The 24,008-nt window shown below is 49.9% G+C and overlaps 1 protein-coding gene across 1 annotated transcript in view; it reads left to right on the plus strand.

Moving 5' to 3' along the window:
* The window catches only part of ADAP1 (ArfGAP with dual PH domains 1), a 63,318-nt gene that overhangs the window by 24,106 nt on the left and 15,204 nt on the right, over positions 1 to 24,008 (plus strand). The gene's annotated exons all lie outside the window — the stretch shown is intronic.

The following is a 24,008-nucleotide window of genomic DNA, read 5'->3' on the forward strand; positions in this document are numbered from 1 at the left end:
TATATGTAAGTGGCATTTAATTTATTCTGCATATTAAGTAGTTGACACCAGCTATGTGCTTGGATGACTCTGCAATAATTTTATTAGCAAAGACCATGTAAAAGATGAAAGGTTAAAATATTATTTTCATGTTGCTTTTCAAGACCAATAATAAGCAGGTAGCTCCTGCGGTTTGCTGTTATTAAAACCACAATTAAAATCTGATCTCATATATTCTCAGTTTATGTTTAGAGCATTTCTGCCTTGCTATTTTGTATACATGAGACATGCACATAGTGTGTGGGGGGTATCCATATTCATATATAGTACCTTGTGCACAATTTTATTTTAGATTTTCAAAGTGGTTTGCTGGAGTTGGACGTGTTCTATTAAATAGCTTGATTTCTTAGATAATTTTGGAATATATCTGCCAACGTGTGTATAATGTTCACCCAGGAATAATGTTTCCAATTTATACCGTGCAACTTCTAGATATAAAAGCCTGGATTCAGCTAGGTGCTTCAGGCAAAGGCATAGTTTTAAGCACGCGATGAGTCCTTTCGACTCCAGGAGGAGTGCGTACCTGGTTAAAGTGAAGTAGGTGCCTCAGTGCTGTAGGGGAAGAAGGGCAGCGTATTCTGAGCTCTCTGAAAAATATTATAGGAAGAGTTCAAACGGGAGGTTATTTTAGCAGCGTATTTTGTAGGTGTTCTTCAGTAAAGTGGCTGCATAATATTTAACTGCATGGTGAAGCGATAGGGTTCTCTCCCCTCTCTTTGAAGTTCAAAAGCCATTAAATGCAGAAGAGAAGGGGGTAAGCCATTTTAAATGAACAGTGCTCTTGGGAGGAGGGGTGGAAGGGAAGGCAGGCTGGTGGGCATCTTGTAGGCTGTGCATGAGTGCTTTTAGGTTGTAGATTGTCTTTGAGAATTGTACCGTCGTTAAAATCCAGCTTAGGAGCCACGCAAATGACCTGTGCAACCTGGATGTCATTTGTTGATTCTTCTCGACAGTAAATGCAAAGGGGAGCTTTGGCCAGGTGGTTCCTCCTTAGGATGACCGGGTTGGTGTTACAACAAAACAAATCTGGGGACGCACACCAAACTTCCAGTGCCAACTTTTCCCTTCTGCTGAACCGTAACAGCCCCCAGGTGTGGCTGCATGCCCGTACTTCACCCCGTGCCAAACGGTGCTCCTTCTTCTAGATAACATGATGGAACTTGGTTGATGAGGCTGTTTTCAGCTCTTGGGTTGTTACACCGGGAGTCGGTTGTTTCCCAGGGTTGTGACTTGAGGAGGGAGCCCAGGGAAAATCCTGTGTCCTGTAGGAAAGCAGGTCATAGAATCATAGAATCATTTAGGTTGGAAAAGACCCTTACGATCATCGAGTCCAAGCGTTAACCTAACATTACCAAGTCCACCACTAAACTGTGTCCCTAACAGAGATGTTCATGTGTGCGTTGGGACAGTTCTTGTATCTCTCAGGTGCAACGGGGATGTGTTGTCATTGTGTCGTACGTGGTGCTGGACCACCAGTTTTCCCAGCTGGTGTAAACCAGTGCCATCAAAGCTGGTCTGAACCGCACCGCCCATGAGCCCTCCGAGACAGGCTGGAGCTTGGCGCTTGCAGAAGAAGCTCAGCCATGCCACACGTCCCGGCTCGGCCCTTCTCATCGCTTGCAGGGGTTGATACCCCTTAGCAGCCACAACAGCGGCGTGGAGGATGCTCCCAGCATGGAGTGGACCTCCTGTGCCCGATTGTGGTGGGCTCAGCGCAGCTGGGAGCCGCAGAGATCTGGGCCCTTGCTTTCCACTAATGACCTCCTGAACTGCATGTCGACACACCGAGGTGGGACCGACACAAGGACACCCTCCTGCCCACCCCACATCCAGTTTGCGTCTCGCTTGAATGTATGTATCTCTCTTTTTCTTTCTAATGCTTAGACCGTTTCTTCTCACCATTCTGAATTCCCTGGAGGGGTGTTAGATTACCAGTTTCTAAGCATGAAACATTTTGTTGCTAATAGAGACGTCGGTATCCATTTTCTCGTGTTTGTTGGAAGATTTAATTCCATTTCCCAATCCCAGGGGCAATTTTGCGTTCTGATATTTGTTCAATAATTGCATAAAAAATAACAAAATGCTATCTTTGAATAGTTTGAGCAACATCCTTTTTCAGGCAGCCTGACAAAACCCTGGTCAGAAATTCAATGTCTTTCAGAAAATCCTATGGGGAGAGACTGTCTGGAGCCTGTAGATGCCAAGCAGAAGCTATCGCAGCCGAACTGACAGACTTAGGAGAAATGAGTCTCGGGACGGGAGTGTCAGATGTGCAGGTCAGAGCTGAGATCGTCATGCGGGGAAGCCTGGCAGGAGGATGCGGCAAACTCTTCAGCTGCTGGTGAAGGGTATAAATAAGAGGCAGCGTGGGATGCGAAAGCAACAGCCGCTCCAAAAGGTGTTGCGTAGCCCCCGAACCGATGGGAGATGTCTGCCCTGTGAGATACAGAGCGGTGCAGGGTCACAGAACCAGAATTGGGAAACAAAGACACTTTGCAGGTGCAGAAACCGCCGGTGTGGGCAGCGCTGGGCGTTGAAGCCAGCTCTCCAGCCTCACCCCGGAGAGGAGCCGTGCCTGTAGATCCGTGGTCCTGGTTCAGACCCCGCATCAGATGTCCCCTCTCAGCGACGTGCCGTTATACCGGTAGTCGTGGCCGTTCGCCCTCCGTAGAAGATTGCAATGGAAATTCCTGTAAGGGAGCTTTTTAGGGAGTTTCTTGCTCTCCCCGGAAGCCTTGGAGCACAAGCCCATGCGCTGTTCACAGCTGTCAGCTCCTCTGCCCCTGGTTCTTCAAACTCTGATGGTTTCATTCCTCCGAAAGAGCTGCTGTTAATGAGTATATTAGCACCATTGATTTTAGTGCGAGGAGTCGGTTTGAGTTCAGATAGTGCAGGGAGATTAGTAAAACAGTGATTAAATGCTTCGGTGGTCCATTATCGATTCTTAGATACACCCTTTTATACGTCTGAGCTCTTAATTCAGGTAAGTAATTTCTTCGCCCTAGCCAGACTTTGTGAAGCAAAACATTATTTACACCCCAGCAATCCCGACTAACACCGTGGTCCACGTCCCTTCTGCTAGTGATACGTTTGTAGCACAGTGGCACGGAATTAATACCGGTTTTAAGATCCTCACGTTAAAGTGTTTCAGGTTGCCTTTATCCCTTCTGACGAAGTGGCTAAATTACTGTCAGTGTCCTGCTAATTATCCCTTTTAATAGAGTTTAATGGGGCACGGGTGCTGAATTCTCCTCGAAACGAAGGATGGCAGTTGTTGCCGTCAAAGTCCAGATCTGGCAATTGAAAGGTTTGGTAATTTTTAAAAATATTTTTGTCAATTTTAAAAAGCTGGGACACTTTTCCCCAGTCTTGATGGGCAATGCTTCCCCAAAGTCCCATTGAAAGTTAATTCATTTGGGTGCTTTTGATTCCTCTTAATCAAATGGATTTATTTTAACCAAGGGAGGCATGGAGGAAGCAAAAGGGAACGGTATTTGCAGGGCTGGAGCACTATAATGTTATAAACTGGTGACAGCACAGCTGGTGTGATGCATCTCAGGCCACGGGTGAGAGAACGGGATGTGCACGTGGCCAGGAGCGAGCAAAAGGGAGTCGTTTGCTCCTTGAACTTGGCTTTGGCTCCTGACGGACCCATCTCGTTACCGGGAGGCATCGGTGCCCTGGCACGAGCTGAAGCCCAGCCTGGGAGGGGTTGTGGGCAGGGAGACCACATCTTTGGGTCTTTGCTTTAACATTAGCAAGTGAAGTGGGAGAGCTCTTAACACCAGGCGTTTAATCTCTTAATGCATGTCAGGAAAAATGGCTTAACTGCACCGTTCGGACCGTGAAAGCGCCTGTCCGCGGGGCGGACGCAGCTGGTGCGGTCGGAGAGGGCTGATGGGTGTCTCCAGCAACGGACAGAGATGCCAGGCTGTGCAAAAGCAGTTGCCACCCTGTCCTTGGAAGTGTTGCCTGAGAGAGTTCAGCGATGATTTATAGGCTCTTAGACCAGGGTGTAGGTGCTTTCCAGCGAGGCACGGGGTAAACCAGGCACAAACAGTAGTGTCATTGAGTGCAGCTTTCTGCAACTCTGCTGCGAGTGCTGCCTTCGTGTTTCCTATACACAGGCCAGTAAATCGTGTTGCTGTTAACGTATCAGGTGGTGGAGGAGCAGTCAGGAGTGGGAGAAGATTCACAGTGGGTACATACAGCTGATGAAAAGTGCTGCTACCAGCTCTGCGCACCGGTACGATTCCCTTGCGGGAGCACTGGGGAACGGTGGTTTTCCCTCGCTCCCGGCAGATGCTGTTGCACATCTTCTGTGTTGGGACATCTGGTTCCCAAAGGCATTCAGGATGGGAACGCCTGATTTGCAAGGGAGAAGGACAATAAATGCCAACAAGCATCACTGCTTTCATTCTTTAGTCATGGGAGGTTGGAGCTCCCCAGCTGATGTAAACTGTCTTAGGTCCCATAAAAACGGTGGAGGAATTTGGATTTACACCAGCTGAAGATTTAAACCCTGTCCTTTGGGGTAGAAGTTGGAAGAGGCTTTGGTTATTTGATTGGTAGTTATATAGCTGTTGGACTGCGAGGTAATACGGTGTTACTGCAGCCTTAGGTGGCCTGAGAGCTTCCGTCAGAGCAGCTGAGAAAGCTGGAAAATATCGGCAAGATTTGGGGATCTTAGCAGAGTCAAAGGCAATTGGGGCTTTAGCTTCTGTTGGTTTATACTCCTGTATTTGTAGCACTATGGACTAGATCTTACTGTCGTCATTCGGCTCGGAGAAGGGCGGGCGCTGGGTTTACCCAGGTGGTTGCAAAGGGCAGCGCTCGTCTGGAGGTGCCTGTTCACTCGTACTGTGTTCTGCCAACACCCTGGAGATCGCTTGGCTTCTGCGTTGTTTTGTATTTGTCTGCAAATGTGATGGCAAAATAAATTGTGAGACATGAAAGAATACCCTTAAATAGTAAAATCTGTTAATATGCGCTTTCCATTCCATGTGGCTCTTGCATAATTTGGGCTGCAGTCTGAATTGATTTTCCCCTACATTTGCACAGTTGGAAGGACCTCTAACTGCAAAGTACTAGAAAAAATGCACGGGACATAAATACGCTCCTTCTCAGTGTGAGAAAGACGCCCTTATTAGTTCAGTCTGACCTACAGTGATGTAATGCGGTTTATTTTGGGCCAGATCAGACGAAGCGGTGAGCAGCGTTGCAGTTAAAACCCAATTATTTCAACCGACAGACCTCATCCTCTGCTGTCTCTTACCCCGTTTCAGCTAGCTAGCGGGGAGCTACGAGTGGCAGAGTGACACCGGCTCTGCCGCGTGTTTTTTCACAGCCTCGGAAGCAAAGATCCTCTGTCCCGCTGCGCATGCCGCTGAATTACGGGGCTGAGCAGCACCAGGAGAACAAACTAATGGCAACCTAAAAGGGCACGGGTTTTATTGCACATCAGCCAGCCAGCCCGTAGCGTGGGGGGGAGTCTGCCAGAGCTGAAATAAAGCATCGGCTTGAGGGCTCCTGGTGACATTTGCTAAGACCTTAATGTATGTGGCCTGTAAGGAGATGCTCGTGCAGAAGGGAGAGTGAAGCCCTACGTGAACCTGCACCGTCCCCTTTGCTTTGCGAACGCACGCGGTAAAACCCGTCGGTGGACGTGGCGCAGGGGACGTTGGGTTGCACGGTGTTGGTGGGGCGATGGGTGTCCGGGGACAGGCGGTGTCTTCTGAGCTGTGGCTGTTTGCGAAAAGAGAGGGTGGGAGCGCAGAGGGAGGGAAGGAGAGGGGAGACCGCAGGGTTGCAGCGCTCAGGACTGCGGCAGGGGGAAGGTGATCAGGAATTTCCCTGCAAAACGCTTTTTGTCCTTTTTCATCATAAATTTTTGCAGGAAATGGCTGACTTCAGTGAATTCATAGCTTCGAAATGCAATTAGAGAATTAACAAACCCACTTTTCATTTACTGGGGAGGGAAAAAGCGCATAGAAAACTTCAGGTCGAATTGCTGACACGAGAACTGTCCAGTCTGATGGTTTTATTTCTGAATCGTGATATACTGAGAGTTTCTGAGGAGTTGATGTATTTCTGTAATATTCTTTACTCTCTTGAAAAACACCCCATCTTCCCCAGCCAGTAGCACTCCCTCCTTCCAGTTATTAGCAGAGCAGAGCCTGCGGGTCTGGGAGGGGGAGCTGGGGAGAGGAGAGGGCTTTGCAGGCGAGGAGGGCAGCGTCTCGGGGAGCTGGGCACGGACGCGGTTTGGTTCGTCTGTGCTACAGCCTGCTCTGCTGGGATGTTGTCCCGAGGACGGGTTGTGCCCATCAGCCAGGATCAGAGGGGGTGAGAGCCCATCCCGACCCTACAAGGACGTGGTGGTGCTGCGATGCTGGGAAAGGCTGGAAGCACACGGACCCTCGCTGTGCTTGGGGATGCTTGGTAGGACTTTCACACCATGTATTTGGCATTACAGCTGTTAAAAGAGTCGGTGGAGCGATCGCCAGTTCTGCGGCGTGCTTTGGGGCCAGCAGAGCCTGCTGTGCGTCCGGTGCGGGACTGCGTCCCCTGACCCTGCGAGAGGAGGGGGGTCCTTGCTGGGACCCGCAGGCTCAGGTGAACAGGGTATCTTCTGTGCAGTCAGCAAGATTTTTGTGCTGCAAACCGCTGGGGATAAAGTAGTGAAAGAGACCACGCTGCTGAAGGAGAGGTTTTCTCCAGCATCCTTTTATGTACACGTACGTGCCTGTGCCAGTAAATCACTGCCCTGCAATACAGCTTTCTCGGGCTTGGCTGCAGCTCCGTTGCGGGGAAGGACGCTTGAAGTGAAAGAGAAATTGATGCTGGTGAAAAGGCTTAAAGAAAGAGACACCTGCAAAGTCTCAGTTCAGGGCCCCGTAGTGGTTATCAAGGTCGTGGCAGCAGGTTGTTCCCGGATTCAGGCTTCTACGAGAGGTACAAGAGAGGCGAGGGTGGTTTGGGTGGTTTGGTTTTTTTTTCCCCTGCCCTATTTCTGCCTTGGCTGGTGTGAACCTGCATTGCTCCGTTGACACGCGTGCTGGTTTATGCTGTCTGAAACCCTCGGCGCAGCAAGGGTCGGACCTACTCCATGGTCAGAGCATCGCGCCGTGGGCAGCGAGGTGCCTTTCCTCATGCAAGCCCTGATGAAATGGTACTGTGGGAACAGCTCCATCTGGATGACGCAAAGGTGTTGCGTGAAACCATCTCCTTGCAAGCAGGGAGAAGTGCCGTAGGTGCTTCCTGTAGCATCCTTTAACTGCTGACGAGACAAGCACGTTAAGTAAAGCGGTCGAACTGAAACTCTATTCTTGTGAAGGTGTTACCAGCTAAACCAAGAGCTGCTTTTAGCACTGGGGAAGATTTAAGCCCGCTAATGTGTGTGGTCAGGACGGTAGCCAGCTGCCATCTCAGCTTCTCTCATGCAGACCAGCATGAAGATTATTTCGTCATCATTTTTTCCCCAAATGCAGCCCAAGTCCTTAGCTGACGTTCCTGCTTAAATTCCCACCAACCCCAGGGAAGTTCTCCTGGCTTTTCACAGGTGAAGACCGGCGGGTGGTCGCGGTGGTGCTGTGCTAAGCAGCGTGCAGATGCAGAGCGGGATGGCAGTGCGGTTGAGTGAAAGGTAAGGGCGGATGCCGGCCCCTCAGAGAAAAAAGAGGCAGCGCCCTGCTACAAGGGTGGTTCTGCAAAAAGCAGGGGTGAGGCTGACTCTTCAACATGCGCATTATCCCATTGCTTTATGAGCAAGAAAGGGTGGAGCGTTTAGCAGCTACCGGGAGCTACATCTGCTGAAATTGTCCAAGACGCTGAGGAGCCAGAGAGGGAGATGGACGGACGATGCTCACAGAAGCTTTGGTTCCTTAGGAAACCGAGCTCACGAGAGCAGTAAGAGAAGCTGTGTGATGAAAGCAGCCAGTTCAAAGTTCACCAGCAATAACTCGCCGGGCTTTGACCAGGTGCCGGTGCACGCCATAGGAGAGCGTGGTGGTGCAGAAGAAGGTCACCTTCCCGGCTCACCCCTCGGCAGCAGTGCCCTGCGAGGCACCGGCGCGTGTGGGAGCATCCCCCTGCCTTTCGGGGGGTGGGGGGCGTTTGGCTGGTTTGGGTTTGTGTGTCTGAAATAATCTACCGACGTTTCCGCGCTGTGCCCGAACACCAGCGTGGCTGCGGGCGTACCTGGCGGTACAACGTGCCACCTCTCTATATGACCCGACAAGGTATATAAATACTTTAGCATTTTTATTTTCCCCTTCCACCAGTCCCCTGTGAGCTTACAACATCTCCTCATGATAAAAGTAGCCTTTGGTGCCAACGTGGGGCTGAGCGGAGCCCTTTGTTCGAGGGGCTGCGGTGCAGACCCGGGGGCAGATCCTGCACACGTTCAGTCCCGGGGCAGATCTGCTGAGTATCGCGACTGGCTTTGCAATAGCAGCTCAGAGTGGTTTGTAATCAGGCCGTAAGCACTTTGTTTGGAAAAATCGATATATGATCTCCGCTACCTGGTCGGTGTTTTAAGCGGTGGAGGAATCTCTGCAGAGCAGCTGCAGTGGTTTGTATTAATGTACCCCAACCGTAGTGATGGCCATCGAGGCATTTCTGGGGGACAGCAGTGAGGTTTGAAATGTCACTTTATAAACATTAAGTTATGCTAGACTCTGAATACCAGAATAAAAGTTTGAGAGCCACATAATGCTGCGAAATTATAAGTCGCCTTTAAAGCCCAGCCTGCGCTATGTGTCTGTAAAGTGAACAGCACCATAGAAACAGTTTATTTTCCCCTCATTCTGCTTTTTTCCAGCAAGTTTCCCATAATGCCAGTGACTTGCCTCTTGATTTACACCGTATACAGAAATTTAGAAAAAGCCTAATTATAACTGTCTCTTCTGACATTTTTTGAGTTGAACTTCTGAAAACACTGGCTACATCTGTAATTTCAGTCCAAAGATCTGAGTTTTTCAGGAGTTTCTGTGAGTGTAAATCTCTGTTTAACATCAATGCACACGTGCCTGGTGGGCAAACAGAGCTGTCAAAAGCTTTAGCAGGCCTTGATCTTAGTCCATAGAGAGGAATTTTCAATATAAAGAAATCAGTTAATTTATTTCTACTTATTAGCCTCAAAGAGAAGTCGCTGCTTTGCTCTGACTGCTTTTTAATGTCACTGTTATCTGATGCCAGTTGTAAAATGGATTAAATTCTCTTCTGATGCTCGAAAGACTCAAGTATTAGAGCTGGGCTTTGAGAGAAGCTCCAGCATTTTCTGCTGCCGTCTCTCTTTGATGGGAAGTGCTTGGTTTTGAGATGCAGGGCTGCAGCGCAGGTCAGGAAGATGCGGCTGGAGTGGGATCTGCGGAGAATCCCTCACCGCGAGGCGGTTTTTGGTACCGTCTTAGCTCCTCTCTCCCATCCCTGTAAGCAGATCCGTCATAGACCTAGAGGTGGAAATAAAAAAAATAATAGTAGTACGGCTGAAAAGCAGCATAAATCAGGGTAGCCCAGCATTTTGTTGAAAATTCACATAGGCGTTTATGAAGCAGAGATTTGGCCATGAAAGAGGAGATGTTTCGTGGTAGGAAGTCGTGACACCAGTTCCCTGCAGCGTGTGCTGGTGCTTGGTGTGCGTGCTAGGATTGCATCACTGGTGCCTTCTGTTAAATCACAGTTTCCAGTAAATTCCCAGCAGCCGGTTCCGGTATTTGGCTGAACCGAAGCACCAGGTTTGACTCTTACTGGATTTCAGCAAAACTGTGGTACAGCCCTCCACGCTCGATCCTTGTCTGTAAGATCTTGGCTGCTCGGTCCCAGAGTCTGACTGCGTTTTCACTCTCCCCAGCTCAAACCACGAGCAATCCCTCTGCTTGGCACCGACACCTCTCGCAGTTTGTGCTTGCACCCTGGGGGACCTGGAGATGCAAAGATGGAGATGACCTCAGGAGGCGGCTGGATTTGTGTCTGAATGAGGAGCGCAGGGATGCTGCCCCCTCTCAATGTCCCAGAGCATAAAATGATTTGGCACCGCAGCCTGCGGCACGCCGGGACCGTACCAGGGGATTTGGCTTCTTGGCTGAGTTTGGCAGCCTGCCGCGAGCTTGGTGCTGCGCAGCTCCCCCAAAGCATCTCTCGTGGTGGGAGCAGTGGGGAGCGTCGGCGGGGGGATGCGGGAGGGCAGGCTCGATGGTAGCTAAGCGGCACGGGGCTCTAGCCCTTTCCAAAAAGGATGCAAACCTCATCGTTGTTTGTATTTCAAAGGAGCATAAGAGCGTTTTTGCATTTCAAGGGCGCATAAGAGCGTTATGCACAGATTGCATCCAGTGCTCTGGGTCTGTACAGATGCATTGAAAAAGCAGCCCTGGTCCAGAGAGGCTTTAATCAAAGAGCAGTTAGTGGAGGGCTGGGTACGCGGGTGTCTGCATGGAAACTGCAGACCCTGCAGTTCTCCCAACCCAGCATCAAGGTTACTGGAGGCGGATGTGCTGTTGTCAGGAGGGGGTTAACGCACAAGAATCCATCCAGCGAGCAACCTTGCCGGGCACAGAAACCTCCCTCTCAAGCTGCCGGAGCCACAGAGACGGCTTCTGTTCTCTGGGCACTGACATCAGCCGCGGGCCGGGACAGGAGTCACGCTGGGAGCCAGGCTCGGCGGGCGCTGGTCCCCAGGAGCTGCCTCCCCACACCCCTGGGCAGGCTCTGCTGCGGCCAGGGAGAGCTGTCAGAGATCTCACGTACCGCGGGTGTGCTGCCGCTTCAGGGCACACGTGCTCCTGGGTTACACGCTGCTCGGCGTGCCTCGCTCGGTGGGTCTGAGCCCCCGTGGCCGGGTCCTCGCCAGGGCAGCCGCCCGCGTGCGTCGGCTGCGGTGTCTGCAGCCCGGGGAGCAGGGCAGGGCGCGATGCCCCCGGGGCTGGGTGCGAGGTCTGGTGTTTGCGCCACGTGCCGGCGCTTGTGCTGTGGATTTTGGGTGTGGAAAAGAAGGACTAAGGGCTGGGGTTCTTCCTTCCTGCCCACCACCCCCCCCCCCCAATTTTTTTCTAATGGGGAGGATGAAAGACTCTGGAAAAAAATGGAATGGAGGGAGGAGGAAACCCTATGGAAAAGGATGTTCAGCTGAAGCAGACGGGACACTGTTTGTTGAGGCTCAGTCTCCTTTTGATGTCTTTCCAGTATAATACTGCATTTAACGTTACACAGCTCCCTGTCAGGTCTTGCTCCAAGAAACCTTTCCCTATCCTCTCCTTGGAGGATTGAGGGAAATGCAGTCATTGCTTTAAAACAAATGCCGACTTCTTCTTCCTCGCTGCGCCCTGACGCCGCTCCTGTGGGAAGTGGATGGGGGGGGGTGATACTGCGCAGGTCACCTCTCCTGCTCTCTGCAGCCTCATCCAGAGCAGAGCAAAAACTCACGCAACGGCCTGTCTCCAGGGTGAATAAATATCGAGCCAAATTGCCTTGGAAGGAAAGGGATCCATTTGGAAAAAATAATGCACTAAAGAAACCAGCAGCAGATATAATCCCCAGCCGGACTAAACAGCGTCTGCTGCAGCGTGAGCCGTGAGGCCAGGCAGGGCGGTGGAGGAGACGGGTCCTCCTGGAGAGCTGCCTGCGGTGGGTTCTGCTCAGCCCTCACTCCCTGTAGCAACCTTGCAATACGAATGATTTAAACCTCCAACACGGACTTTACTGCGGTGAAGACGAAGCGCATCAAAGAGCTGCTTAACGCACTAAACTAGGGAGGAGGATGCAAAGGGAGAGCACAGTGTGGTTGTCTTATTATGATTTTTTTCCTCCTGCAAGGGGAGCCAGCCCGTGGCAGGGACCCGCGCGTGGCATCGTTCCCCTGCCAGGATGCGCTGACGTTTCAAGCAGGGCGGGCATCATATGACCAGGACCCGGAGCAGCTTTTCGGTGCCTTCCAGTAGCGTTTGGAAGTGCTGATTCAGGCTCCGTGCAGCCCCTCTGAAAGAGTTAACGCCACTCCGTTAAAACCAAAGGAGGATGCTGCGCTGTTTCCCAGCCTCGCTAAGGAGACACTGCACAGTCACTGCCAGAAGACAAAGGAGAAGGTTCCAAGTGCAAAAGCTTTTCTTTTAGAGAGAACTTTGATGTATTTTTTTTTTCCTACCTGTCTGGGCTGTGGCGAGAGGCCAGTGACTGCTGTTACGCTCTCCAGGACATTCGTGAACGTTGCAGTGACCCAATGATGGGGTGGAGAGAAATCAATATTCCTCTTACAGATAGCTGCTGTAGGAAGAAAAACATCTAGCAAAGAGAAATACACCGATGTCTTCAGCTCCCCTAAAGCAGAGGAGCGCTCAGGCAGCCAAAATCGCAGGCGAGGGCCTGCGGATCCGAGCTGGAGCGGTGGAGGAGGAGGAGCAGTCGGCCAAGCAAGGCGGCTCCGGGGAGGGAGGGGGTAGCACCACCGCGAGCTAAAGCTGGATGCTCACAGCTAGCTTAGGATCCAGCTGTAATTTCAACAGCTGGTTCTGACAAGCTGCCTTCGGCGCAGCTCTGATCCAAGCTTCTATAATTAGCCAAAGAGCAGCAGCTCTCGTGCGCAGAGTAAAGCAGCAGCGGTGCTCGTTGCAGGGGAGCGAGCCGTGCCGAGAGGGGAAAGGGCCGGCCGGCGTGTGAAATTTTAAGTAGTTGGGGTTTGGTCTTTTTTTTTCTCTAAGCACTTTGTGCAAAATGTTTGGTTAGGTTTTTTCCCCTCAAAAAAGCACACCTAACAAATGTTGTTTCATTTTGCATCATCCTTAACAGAAATATTTACATTTTTCAACTCAACTCAAAAATGTTTCATTTGCGGTCAGTTTGAGGTCGGTTGTATTTGCTGAACTCGTACAGTTTCTCATAGGCGAGATGGTCTGAGACCCTCCTGCCCCTGGATTCCCTTGGCAGCTGAATGCGCTGCCTGTTTTGGGATGCACTCTGGATGCTCCCTGGAGATTCCCTGAGCTGTCGTGCCCCTGGGGAGAGTCAGTCCACCTGGTGAGTATAGGCTGGAAGATCACTGTGTGTGTGACGTGGTGCAGCCCCAGCCGGTAGCTGGGTGCCACGCACCACTCAAAAAGGACTGACGTGGTGCAGCCCCAGCCGGTAGCTGGGTGCCACGCACCACTCAAAAAGGACTGACGTGGTGCAGCCCCAGCCGGTAGCTGGGTGCCACGCACCACTCAAAAAGGACTGACGTGGTTCAGCCCCAGCCGGTAGCTGGGTGCCACGCACCACTCACTCACCCCTCCCCCGGCGGGATGGGGAGGAGAAGGGAACAACAACGGCAAAGCCTCGAGGGTTGGGGTGAGGGCAGGTTATTGGGACAGCAAGGGAGAGGGGAACAATCAACAACAGTACTGATAACAGATATTCACAGTGGGTGATAACAAAGAACAATTTACTGATCCGACGACCAACCGACCGGACGCTCAGCCTGTCCCGGAGCCACACCGAACCCGCCCCTGCCCGACCGGCCCCCTCCTATGGTGAGCATGATGTCCCATGGTATGGAATAGCCCCCGGCCAGCTTGGCTCACCTGTCCTGGCTCCTTGTGAAATGAACTCTGTCCTTGCCAGAACCAGGACAGTGTGTAAAACACCCCAGCTGTAATTAGCTTGAGTCACTCCTGTCCTCGAGCTTTCCCTATTTGAGGTCAACCAACTTGACACACTGTATTTTGACATTGCTCAGGCTGCCTGTTCCTGGAACCTGGGGTTTTTACAGTCCAGAATCATAGAATCACAGACTGGTTTGGGTTGGGAGGGACCCTAAAGATCATCTAGTTCCAACCCCCCTGCCATGGGCAGGCAAATGGATCTGTGCTAATTGGAGAGAGCTCAAGAGAAGTATTGGGCTGGTTCTCCATGGTTTTGATAACATACATTTAGGGAAGGAACAGGGGAACCGTCCCTTTCTAATTTTGATGGTTTCTGAAGGTAGTTCCCGGTGTCCTAATGTTTCTTGGTGTTTTTATACTGTGTGTGTTCACGTTCCTTGTGTAGTGACACAGGACCAAAAGACTGGTGCGTCTGTCTCCTGCTAATGAGATGGGAGAGACTAGGAAGCAATATGATAACAAAGGACGTGGAAAAGGCTGATTTCATGGCAACTTGTCCTAGCTTAATTAAATTTCTATTAAAGAAAGACGCGTTTTACATTGGAGACCCGTGCAGGGCCGGGCAGTTTGTGTCCCACCAGATAAAGCACATATTTCTAGAGTGAGGTCACGTCTTTTTCTGGAGTTTGCCAAGGATGTAGTTGAGCCTTAGGTCAACCTCAGCCGAGAAGTGCGAACGTTTGCTGATGCTTCTGACCGACACCAGCCTGTCTCCATCCGCATTTCCCTGTATAGTGAGCTCGCCCGAATTTTCACCTTGAAATCTCCGATGCAGCAGAGAAGTCTGCAGCAGCGCAGTTGTCCACACCCCACCTCTCGGATGCTTCCAGAGAAACTGGGCTGGGAGGTGCCTCCCCAGCTGTCTAACTAGGACTGGTTTTAAAATCGTTGCTGCAGTTGAGGTGCACCCAGAGTCAGCTACCTCGGTGCGCCAGCTCTGTTCTCATACCCGCAGCAGCCCTCGAGGGAAGCAATTATGTGGCACGGCAGTAACAACCAGTATATCCCCAAAATACCTAAAACACAAGGAGGCTGCTCAGCGGGGAGTGAACTGCAAACTTTTATGCATTGCAGTGGCTGGAAGAAGAAATTTTAGCGCAGCAAAGTCCGTGGGAGTTTTGGTCAGTGATTTTTTTTTCAGGTTAGAATTTAGCCTTGATTTATATAATTACAGGAGTTCATAAAGTGGGATCGCACTGCTCCAGGGGACGGGGGGTGATAGTTTTAGAAAAACCAAGGTGTGCAAGTGTCCTCGTGCAACCTGGAGGTTGTGGCTGTGCTGCTGAATGCCCCTTCCTTAATCCCACAGCTGCCGGAGCATCCTGTACGGGCTGATTTCTGGGACAGCTGTAAAACCAGCAGCCAGGAGAGGAACAAGTCCTCAATTAAAAAATTCTCCATTCCCTTCATGAAGCAATAGCTTTGACCGTAAATGTGTCGAACGCTCAATAATAGACGACCAGGAGCCGTTAGCACCGCGGCAGATGTGCTCGGAGCCATTTGGATTTCTCTTCAAAGCAAACAAAGAGGAATGTTACGCGCGTGCGAGGACAGGTTTCCGTGATTTGTGGTTGTACGGCAATGCTGCCTACGTGGGGGGAATGCTTTATTCTGGGGTGCCCTGGAGAGAGGGTCCTAAACCTGTCTGAAGGCAGCGGTGAACTTCTCTGCTGACTTCTGTAAAGCTCTGTTGGGGGATTAAATTAATCTCAGCCTTGCTTGGATTGATCTCTGCGAGCAACTGTATAGACTGAGATTTTATTTACTGGTGTGGGCAAGGAACTATCTGAAACTATTCAGGGCTTGGAGGATATTTTAGCCAGATCCCACGGCTGTGGTTTGAGGTTCTGCAGGATGCCGTGTGAAATCCAGCCCTTCAGGTGGTTCCTGGCAATTTGCAGTTGTTTGGAGCTGAAGCCTCAGCAGCACGTAGGTTGGCGTAGCCCATCTGCGGTGCGTGTTGAGGGTGCGAAGGCTCCTCATCCCCAGGTCTTTCGGCGTCTCGTCTCTTTGCTTTCGGTATAAAAGTCGTCGTGGTTGCACGCAGGGCTGTGGGTGGGCTCTCCCTTGCCCTGCAGAGGTCCGGGCAGGACCAGCTCTGTGCGTGGGCAGTGCTGGGCAGGGGGTGCTGGGTGCTGGGTGCTGGCAGCGGTTCCTCCAGGTGCCGAGTGAGAACGCTGCGGTACATCTTCCCGCGCAGCTTTTGTGCGTGCAACCTGCAGTGGCTGCAGCGAGGGCTTTTTGGGGTGTTGGTGTCTTGCCCAAGGAGGATCCTGGTCTCTGGTTTTGCTCTCAAACTTCCGTTTCTGACAGCACGCTGCTGTATGAATATTATTATGACTTGCTGCTGCGTGCCTGTCCTTAAATGTTTTCTCACCCAGCCTTCAAGCTTAATCAGGCTTCGAGTGCATTCAGTGCTGGTAAATGGGATGAGCATCGCACTGGGAACCTCTCAGCTTTCATCTGCCTTTTTGTAATAAAAGACTGGCTTCAAAAGATCAAAACCTGAAGGTTATTTACCTGTAACTGGGTTTTTTTCTCTGAGCAGCCAGCAGCTCCCAGGTGGGCATGTGGGGATGCCACTTGAAGAGGGAAGCATTTGATTTCCAAGTAAAATTAGATTCCACATTCGGTTCTCAGTAACACAAGCACAAGACTTCCAGTAAAGACATTTTCTGTAGCAGAGGGTTTTAACATCTCCCAGCAGATACAATCGAATTGCTCTGCAGCAGCCAGCTATTGTCTTCTCTTTAATATATAAACAGTTGCTTAATAATTAAGTTACCGTGGAAGTTGTACTGTATCGATGGTCAATTATAAGATAAACTGATAAAAGGGAGGATGTGGCTGTGTTCTCTACGGTGGACACTAAACCTGATATGCCTGCAGTGGTCAGGTGAATTGTATATTTTGATATTTTCTCCTGAAGTTTGTTCCCATGCAGCGTTTTCAGGGGAGGTGGGTGCTCACTGGGAGATCAAGAATCATGCTACTAAAAGGAGTTTTTTCTCTGGTGAGTGTCCTTTGCACCACCTTACCTTGCAGTCGCTCGCCCAGAGGCTGTCACCTCCTGGTACCTTGATTTCCCACCTCATGGCTTCCTCGCGCTCCGTGGAGGCACCTTGCGCGTCTTGTTTCTGCTGCCCTCAGTCGGCGTGAGGGGCAATGTGATCCCATCCGAGATACCTTCTGGGAGTATTAATGACTGTATTAACGTCTTTGTCACCTGAGAGCTACTCCATAGGGAATCGTAACATGTGATTAAAGAAACCGGTTAAAAACAGCTTAGGAAGCTGGATTAGGTACACGATCTCTTATTATGGCTCCTTTTAGCTGACAGCCCGGTGAAAGAAGGGGGGTCTGGATTACATGGGGAAACATCAGACCTGATGGGAATGTTTTCTGACTGTTAGGCTTAGTGGTGTCGTGTACGATTTTAATCAGATTTAAATAGTGGCAAACATCACAGGCTTAATGGATTTCAGCTTTATTATTGGGGCTTTGCGTAGAAGCAATTTGGATTTTCAGCTGTGAGCCAGCGATGCAAGTGTATTCATGATGACATTAAAAGGGACTGGAAACCCAGGGACCAGCCTTGCATTTAAATACCATGTGCCTATGTATGGAGACAGACCTCATCTTCTTTCCATCAATGTCAGGACCTCAATGTGTTGTTAAGCTCAGCCCCATGTTTTTTCCATAGAGAGACGATGTATTTGGCTCCATTTCACGCATTGGTCCCAGCAGCTGGGTAGCTGAACAAATGACTTTTTCCATTTCAAAGACTTTGTGGCTCAAGATGAAGCGAGATGGCAATGTATTTTTGCAGTGATCTGGAGAAGGTTTTTTTCCATGCTTGGCTTCAACCTTGAAGTTGTCCTAAGGATGATCTAAAATGATCTCTGCCCTCTGTTTTAGGTGGCATGGGTTGCTCTCCTTGACCTTCCCATGGCGAGGCTTTGTCTTGGTTGTGCAAGTTTCGGGTGATTTGGCTAGATGCAAAACAGTCACTGAAGACGCTGACACGTGTATTTCTACAGAGCCATGGTACTGCCTCCAAATCTGATCTCCCTGGGTGGCTTTTTTTACGTTGTGGGAGAAAACATCTTGCAAGACGTCAGTATTGAAGATGGTTTTGTAAAACATGTTTGACTTTGCTCAAGAGGATTGGTAATGGGAGACAACCTTGTACGTCCATCTGTCACTCAAGGACTGACTGTCCAAAGCTGTCAGGAACAAAAGCTACCATTTCGTGACAGTTGGTCGTTGAGGTCTACTCAACTGGTTGGTGCCCCCAGTCCTGCATGAGCAGGAAGAGGGGGAAAAGGGGAACATCGAGGCTTTTCAAGTTCCCCTTAGGAGCAGCATGCGTTCCTTTTATCTATAAGGGGAAACGTATGTGTTTCTACTCCCTTGTGTTTTCTGTGCCACCTAAAACCATGGACCCAAGGTTTCAGGTACTTCCAGCTCTGAGCTGAGCATTAATGATGATGTTTTCCCTTAGAAGGCCAAGGAGATGTCTGTAAGGTTTTATCTCAATCATCTACTAAATCCTGGCTTTCTGTCTGATGTAGCTTTTCAAGTGCTAATTGCCTTTGATTAAGTCAATCATTTGCAGAGTGAGTGGGTTAATTGGGTATTGTGGAAGCAATCAATCTAATCAGCTGCTTGCATCCATAGCTGAGGCGCTACAATGCAGCAGGACAATAATTGTTTTATGAACTACTGGAAGGCAGGAGAGGCAGACTGGATGGCAACAGGAAACCCTTCTCTGCAAAATGGCCTTTAGGAAAGGTAATTTGCATGCTAATTGCTCATTAAGAGAGGACTGATTGATTAGGAGCTGGGAAATTCTTGCCTCTGAAAAGTGTGTTTATGAGAAGGTGGTTGGTGTTGGTGTCAGGGTGTGGGCACGTGGGAGGTCTTGGGCTCCTTGGCCTGGCTGGGTGAGATGTGATGAGGATACGTTGTCTTAAGGGGGATGAAGGGAGATCAGTCCCTTCTCACACTTGTGAGAGATTGTGAGGTGGGACGTGCCAGGCACCCATGTTTACATAAGGTGCACCAACATCTTAACTCCCAGGTGCCCTTCTAGGGGCAAAGAGATTGGTTTGCATGATCGCTAAACGTATTCTTGTTTGCTGCTTGCTGAGGCTTTCATTTCTAAAGCACTGAGCTGTGCTTGAGGAGTAGCAGCTCTTGGTGGCTTCTCACCTGGTCTGTGCAGGAGAACACCTGGGGGAAAGGATGCCCATCTCATCAGCAAACCTCCGAGGTCCCCTCTGCCTCCTGCACGTGTGGATGCTGACATTTCCAATATGCCTGTATCTGCACTGCTGAACATGTAACCAGCAGGAAGTGTATTTATCCGGAGATGACTGCAGAATTATTTTCAGGGAAGTTATAAGCTTCTCAGCACAGCTGCAGACAGGAGGGGGAAAAAAAAAAAAGCAAGCTGCTGGTGCTGTGCAGTGGAGCAGCAGAGCGGTTGCAGCCTTGACTGCAAGCTCTAAGTGATTTGACCAACCTTGACACCGCTTGCAGGGAGCACTGTATGTATGTATGGGGAGTATGAGTTTCGTAGAATCACAGAATGGTTTGGGTTGGAAGGGACCTTAAAGCCCACCTAGTTCCAACCCCCTGCCATGGGCAGGGACACCCTCCACCAGCCCAGGTTGCCCAAAACCCCATCCAACCTGGCCTTGAACACTGCCAGGGATGGGGCATCCAAAGCTTCTCTGGGCAACCTGTTCCCATGTCATAGTGAATAATTTCTCCCTAATATCTCATCTAAATCTCCCCTCCTTCAGCTTAAACCCATTCCCCCTTGTCCTGTCACTCCATGCCCTTGTAACCAGCCCCTCTCCAGCTTTCCTGTAGCCCCTTTTAGGTACTGGAAGGGGCTCTAAGGTATCTCCGGAGCCTTCTCTTCTCCAGGCTGAACAACCCCAACTCTCTCAGTCTGTCCTCATAGCAGAGGTGCTCTAGCCCTCAGATCAGCTTCGTGGCCTCCTCTGGACTCACTCCAACAGCTCCGTGTCCTTCTTATGTTGGGGGCCCCAGAGCTGGATGCAGTACTGCAGGTAGGTTCTCATGAGAGCAGAGTAAAGGAGGAGAATCCCCTCCCTCGACCTGCTGGTCACGCTGCTTTTGATGCAGCCCAGGACACGGTTGGCTTTCTGGGCTGCAAATGCACATTGCTGGCTCGTGTTGAACTTCTCATCCCCCAACACTCCCAAGTCCTTCTCCTCAGGGCTGCTTTCAATCCATTCTCCACCCAGCCTGTAGTTGTGATTGGGATTGCCCCGACCCACGTGCAGGACCTTGCACTTGGCCTTGTTGAACTTCATGTGCTTTGCACAGGCCCACCTCTCAAGCCTGTCCAGGTCCCTCTAATCTCTCCAACAAGGATGTCATATGGGACAGTGTCAAATGCTTTGCACAAGTCCAGGTCTCTGGACAAACAGTGGCGTTTTCACTCCATGAGAAAATTTAGTATTCCCTTTTTAATAATTTTTTAATTGGAATTCAAATTCTTGAAAAATTCAAATTGAAGTAATTGAAATGTCTTGTTTTGGTGGTGGCTGAATGCTACAGGAAGAAATATTGCAATGTACAGCAATCAAACCAAACAATTTACAGTGACACAGCCAAACAAGAGGTGTACAGTTCTATTTGCAACACTATTCAAAGTCAGTCCGTAGGGAAACTTTATGCCACCTTCTCCATCCAGCCCTCTGACTATGGACATAGTGGTTTATTTCAGAGGAAATATCCTTCAGAGTCTTTGCTTTAAAAGGAGGTTGCGACATTTGGTGTCAGTGGTAACACAGGATGTCAGGGATTCACCACTCAGCTGCTCAGAATAATTGTGCAATTCCTTAACCTCGCAGAAAAAGCGGGCACATCATCTCCAGCAAGTACCTATCTGCTGTTTTGGATTAATTAACATCTTACAATGTTAATGTAGCAGACTACTCAGCTTCTGACATACAGACAAGTGGCGATATATCCCCTGCAATTTTAGCCACAGAGCGATGTAGTTGTATTTAAGTCTTCTCCAAAGCTCTGAATTGGGGTCAAAGCACTTTAACTGCTTAGAGGAAAGAAAATCTACTTCTGTAGTTGGAGGTGCCCTGCCTGAACTCTAGGAAAGTGTTTTGCTCTTGGATTTCATGCACAAGCAAATTTTTTTCTCCTGTTTCGGCTTCCCATGCTTTGTCTTGCAGTGAAACAAAAAGACAAGCAGCAGCACCGTGATGCATTTGGGCTTGGGTATGGGATGGGCTCTGCTGCTGTGCTCTGTTTTGGATGCGCTAACATGTTTCTCCTAAAGGCCTTGGACCAGACCTGGTTTTACCACAGCCCTAGAAATGTTATGGAAACAAGCAGTTCTGATGCCTCTTTCCAGGTGAAATTGTAAAATAAAGCGCCAAAGAAACTGAAGAGCAGATGTGGTTTAATTCCAAGTTTATAATGCTTTACTTGGGATGATGGAAAGCAAAGCCCATACATGTTTTTGGGTTTTTTTTCAAGCCAGTGGATCTGATTGTCCTCCTCACAGGAATGTTTTTTGTTCTCTGAGAACAAAGTCTGAAACTGAAAGAGTAATTTTGGGTACTTCCTATAATCCACATTCTCAGAGACCAAAAACCCCATCATTAACTAAGCACCGATAACGGCTTTCTGAGGCGGGGAAGTAGCAATATCCCTCTTCTTAAAAAATGGGGAACTTGAATAAATTGCTGGTGGAAGTCGGATGGAAGACAGCGTCTACATCAGATTGTCTTGATAGAAAATCCACCCAATGGGTCCTGCCAGTTTTAGAAGCCTGGCCTGGAGGAGCTCCAGCCACCAGCTCAACAGAGCTGACACAGGGCCATGCAATGTCTTATTTTCAGTCAACCAATGTGGTGACTCTGTTTTCTTTGCCACGCAGAGCTTTAGCTGCGGTGATGAAGCGAGTGTGGAAGTGACAGTTCCTTGTTTTACCTTGGAAACTACGTAGCGGGTCAAAAATACCCGTTTGGGCTGTGTGATTTCAGACTATATTATGTGCCATTTGTTGGCTAACTTCGCACAACTGCCTGGTGGTTTTTTTTGCAAGTGTCACCGATTTGTGCCAGAACTGCCTACAAAAGCAAGCGATTGGGTTTTCTTCTTGGCAAGTGGCTGACATGATGCAGAAAACTTGACAACCGAACAGCAGCGCTGTTAGCAACGTGAGAGTGATATTTCTAAGGGGTGGTCATAGATGCCGTCCAGCTGGTCTTCACCAGCTAGTCCCTTCTACAGGCACGGTTGGGTGATGGTGATCAAGTGGGATGATGACATGTGGCCACATCCCTTGTTCTGTGCCTTGGAAGAGGAAGCACATGCATTGGTGACGTGATGCTGTGTGGTCCAACACCAGCAATCACCAAGTGTTGTAGGGCTAGTGGTTGTTTAGCTTCAACATGAGCAGAACAGCCCTCGTGAAGGTCTGAATTTGGCCAGACACCTCTAAATATGAAGCTGTTGCTAAGGTAGCGCAGCCCACAGAGATGAAGAAGAGACAGTTTAGTTCTCCGACTCTGGTGCCCTGCGGTGTGAGATCTGGTCCCTGTTCAGCCTCCTGCAGTTTTGTTTCTCAACACCTTCTCTAGCTGTTTTCACAGTCCTTTAGATCAGGACATTGAGGACACATCTTGCTGACATACTGTTTGCCTGGGGAACCTGGATGGGTTCACGTTGGGTTCAAGTCCAGTTCATGGTGTTTTGCGCTGATCGGTGTTGACAGGGGTGCAGGCAGCAGGTTTGGGCAGAGCAGAGGAACAGCTCCCGAGGATGCAGCCCTGGAGGAAGGACAGAAGAAAGAAAGAAAAAGAAAAGAAACAAGCAAAGGATTTATGAACATCTGTACCGAAGTACAGTGAGATTAGCAGCTGGCTTTGTCAGAGCAGCCTGGAGCTCTTTTGCAGAGACGATCGGTCTGGGAAGAGCCGGCATGTGACCTAAGAGAAGGGATAACACTTAGTGTTGTGTTGAGTTTTTTTAAATTCTTCCTTGGAGTGGAATTTAGGTACTGTGTTTTGCCACAAAAGGTTGGAAAGAGAAGATAAAATGATGAAATGTCCCTACGTAAGAGGGCAAGGAAAGCTGCGTTTCCAGCCTGACTTTGACACTGGCTCAATCTTGTCCTGGGCAGCTCACCAAACCTCCCTGGGCTTCCCTCTCTTCATATATGACCGTTACGATGCCCATCTGCCAGGGGTAAGCGTTAGTTGGGCTTCACAGATTTGCAATTATTTGAGATCCTCTTTAGGGAAACGCAGAGCAATTTTATTCTTCATCCCCTAAATAATAAGAAAAATCACAAAATATGTATTGTGGAGGAGAACAAGTTTAATAAGGAATGCCTGCAGCATCCTTCGCTGTTCAGATGTTTGGAATGAGACACTCAAGATGAATGAATGGACGACACCCACAGCCAGGAATTGTGGAGCAGAGCTGCTCCAAGGTGGAGCCGCTGAGAGCTGAGCTCTGTGTGCCCAGCGTGCTCTGCTGAGCTGAGCAAACCCCAGGTGGGGATTTCTGAAGGAAAAGATGGACTTTCCTTCTGCATCACCCCGTGTTTGCATCTGGAGATGTCCTCCTCGCGTTGTCTCGCCTCTCTCGCGTTTGACACCGATGTCCTTTCCTCCAAACCCAGCTCTCTCCAGCCCCCTACGAGGTGTTAGTGTTCCCCAAACGTCAGGCACCGAGAGGCGGCGGAGAGGCTGTGGAGCCGTCTCTGCCGTTTAGTGGAGTGAATAGAAATGGCTTTGGAAGTGCTCTCCCGTTGCTCCGACCGGCTTGGCATTAAAAATCAGCACCTCTTGGGAAACTGAAACTGCCTGTCCTTGGTTTCTAAACTGCAGGCTTTGAGAGCAAGCTGCTTAATGTTTTGCCATTCAAGAGAGCAGTCGGCAAACGCCAGCCGTCAGGGCCCCAGCAGCATCTCTGCCTCGCGTTAAGCAAATCTTGCATTTTATAAACGTATCGGCCGAGCATCACCTACTGCCTGTCTGTCTCCTGTCAGAGAGATATTCTTCCTATTCAGCTCCATCGTGCACGGCCCGCTAAAGGTTACGCAGCGTTTTTGCTGATATGAGCCTGGCAGGTAGCAGCATCTGACTGAATCAGTCAGAGCTTTGGTTCCCTGGCAATTAATTCCTCCCGTGGCGGTGAAACAAATGCATCAGCCCGGGCCTTCCCCGTGCTGTCGTCGGATGCGGCTGCCCTCGGCTGGGTTTTGGTGCCATTCCTGGCTGCTTCCCCTTGCTCAGACTTCGGATAATCCTGCTCCCTGTGAGTTCT

This window comes from Grus americana, chromosome 15 (assembly GCF_028858705.1).
Source record: "Grus americana isolate bGruAme1 chromosome 15, bGruAme1.mat, whole genome shotgun sequence".
Classification (NCBI taxonomy): domain Eukaryota; kingdom Metazoa; phylum Chordata; class Aves; order Gruiformes; family Gruidae; genus Grus; species Grus americana.